Genomic DNA, 3,161 nt, shown 5'->3' on the forward strand with positions numbered 1-3,161 from the left:
GTGTGTGAGTGTGAGAGAGAGAGAGAGAGAAATGATGAGCAGAGCCTCTGGCCTGGGCTTCATGTTTGTTTTATTATTTGGTTTCCAGGCAACAACAGCAGGAAGACACGGAGACGAGCCGGCAGGTTCCTTCAGATCCACCTGACAAACAAATCAGCTTTTCCTCTAAAGCCTGAAGTATTGATCTGATTTGACGTGATGTTTTAGCTGTCATGTATTCAGCGTCTGTAGAAGGTCATTTCATTTTTTGTTTTGTTTGTTTTTGTTCAGAGTGGACGTTGGAACTCTGGCCGTCTGGAGGGAAACCTGTAATCCCTGTAATCCCTGTCCTCCACCCACTCTGCTCTGGACCCAGGCTCATATTTTTATTAAAAGCATTTTAAAGCTTTGGGACGCTCCTTCATGACGCGTCAAACAAAAAATGTTTCAGAGAAAAGAATATTTTTAAACATTAAAGCATCGCTTTTCTCATTGGTTCTAGCCTTGGTTCTCTACGTTCTCTACGTCTCGACTGTTTTCTACTCGGCGTCAACAGGGAGAGGCGGGCCACGACTGTCCAGGAATAAACTGAAAATAACCTCGAAATAATCTGAAGATAATATGGAAATAACATGTAGATAATCTGGAAATGCTGGATGGAAACAGCCTGTAAATAATATAGTAATAAGAGTTAATAACATAATCTAGAAATAATCTGTACACAGTCTGTAAATAATCTGTAGATAATCTGGAAATAATCTGTATCAGTAAATAGTCTTTAAATACTCTGTAAACAGTGTGTAACTACCAGAGCAGCATAATCTGTGTAAAGGAATAAAACGTTTCCCCCGGACGACGCTCGCAGTTTTTTTCAAAAGTTTTAATCTTGAATGCTCCTGAAACCCAGACATGGCCGGGAGTTTATTTTGAAAGGTTTTACTCATCTGTCTCGCTCATCATGTTTTTGACAGAAGTAAATTTGTTCAAGAATTTAGTTTGTTCGCCAACTTACTTCCTGTCAGAGGTGAGAAAAGGAACATTTCACCTAAACTGACGTTTCGGTGTCGACGTTACTGTCGACGGCGTCAGTTTTCGCTGAGCGTGCACGTCGTCGTGTCTGTCGCACTTCCTGCGGGGGAAACGATAATATTTCTGACTGCGTACGTTGCAGCCGGTCTCAAAGTGAGGCTGTGTAGAATATGGCTTAGAATTTAAATCTATGGCTTATTAAACATGGCAAGAGTCCATCTGGACCAATCAGCTGCTTTCTGCTCCGCCTCCTGCCGACATTTCTCAAATCCTAGAAACATTTACACATCATTCAACTACAAGATGAAAATAATAACTCAAACTATAGGGAAATCGAAGGGGAAGGGAATAACATGGAAATAATTATAATATAATACCAATAATAATAACATTTTAAAAACAAAAGAACGGTAGGTCTTCATTTTGGCAGAATTTCCCTTTTTCTACCACCAGAGGGCAGCGACGGGGAAAAAATAATGAAATGAAAGAAGTTCTAGAAAAAGAACAGCCAAAATTATCATAAAAAAACTTTTTCCCCAAAGTTTTTTGTTTTGTTGTTGTAGGAATACAAACAGAATCATCAGGAGACAGGAAGTCGGCGCCACGGCCCCCAACAGCTGACCTTTGACCTCGAGGACATTCAGGTGTGTTTGTTTCTGGAAACTTCCTGCCTGTTTCTGCCACTGTCATAGCTGAATATTTGAATTTACAGCATTTCAAACAGGAAGCAGAAAACATCCTGAGGACAGATCCCATTGGCTTCCTGTAGGACTCCATTCAAATCAATAGGAAGAGGATTTGCATTGACTCAGTTTGACAGAACGCATTTTAAAGTTTGGGTTCCAGTTCCGGAGAACAGAGATGAGATCTGAGCCCCGACAGAAATGAGAATTTGTTTTTATGGTGAAAAGTCCTCGAGGTCTCTGTGGGCGTGTCGGGGAACGCGGCGCTCTGAAGACGTTCCGACTGAAACAGAATAAAAGCAAATCAAATATTATCTTCAGTCTCTATGTTAGAATCTGTAGGAGGCATTTGGTTATCGTGTTTCTATCATTCAGGAAACAGTTATTTGGCTATTTTAAACTCATTCTTACACAGAGAGGTCATCTTGTAACAATATATGAAAATATATATTCTGTTCTCGAAATGTTCTTTTTTCTTTAAATGGAAAGTTCCACAGCCAGAGGAACACAGTGAGAGTGAAGACGAGCAGGAAGCCGAATTCTTCTTTTGGTTTAGTTTGTTGATCGGCTCCTCTGCTCCGGTTCCTCTGACACAGGAACCAGAACCAAAACAGATCGAGGAGAACTGTGAAAAACAGGAACTCTTACTCTTCTTTGGACGTCGTTCAGGTTGGTTCTCAAAGAATATTTGGAAAGTTTGACTGCAGTTGAACTCTACACAAAACAGGGACTTGTGCTGTATGTTTACAAGAATCTCAGAGAGGAAACCTCAGAAATTAGTTTGGAAACAGAAGAGGTCAGTCAGTTTCAAAATGAGGGCTTAAAGTTCTTTGACAAAACGCTGCAGAGGCACGGCGTCCAGCTTCATGAAAACAGCCGCCTCAGAAAAAAGACACATCAATACTTCAAGTCGAGTTGGACAGGAGACGCCGGGACGTCCCGATGAGATGAACGGACGTCTGTCATGTCCACACCTTGCTGCCTTGTCGCATCTCCGTCAGGATCTAGAGTCGGTCCATGGCTGCTCAGTTCCTCATTGCCTCTTCGCAGACGGACGGTGGATGTTCCTCACGTCGCCACAGATCTCAGGTCAGTCCAGAAGACAAACACCTCCCGGCTCCGCGAGAAGGTCCTGTTCTGGAGTCTGAACTGAAAACCCCATCACGTCTTTAGACCGCAAACTAATTAACAAAACAAAATATTCATTTGAGAGCTTAAAATGGACGAGTTCATGGACGAGTTCTGGGTTCTGGGTTCTGGCAGAAACTGGCAGTCATGGATCAGACAGAGGTACATGAGCAAGGCGAGCTGGCATCTTCCCCTCCAGGAGACTGAGACGGAGCAGACCATTCTCCAGGAGAGGGGGGAAGGTTCAGACCAGCGGCGTTCCAAGTCCAAGACTTCCTGTGTTTCCTGACAGGAAGTGTGTTCGAGGGACAGGGCGGGGCACAGACTGGCATGGGACACTGG

General features: G+C 43.1%; 1 protein-coding gene across 1 annotated transcript in view; it reads right to left on the minus strand.

Annotated features, from left to right (window-relative positions):
* Window positions 1-403: 403 nt before the first annotated feature.
* Window positions 404-3,161, minus strand: part of LOC115374361 (immunoglobulin superfamily DCC subclass member 3-like) — a 19,027-nt gene continuing 16,269 nt past the window's right edge. The window contains exon 15 of the mRNA XM_030073219.1: window positions 404-3,161. This exon is cut by the window's right edge and continues 1,290 nt beyond it. The gene's annotated coding sequence lies outside the window, so the exon portion shown is untranslated.

This window comes from Myripristis murdjan, chromosome 16, assembly GCF_902150065.1.
Source record: "Myripristis murdjan chromosome 16, fMyrMur1.1, whole genome shotgun sequence".
In the NCBI taxonomy this organism is placed as follows: Eukaryota; Metazoa; Chordata; class Actinopteri; order Holocentriformes; family Holocentridae; genus Myripristis; species Myripristis murdjan.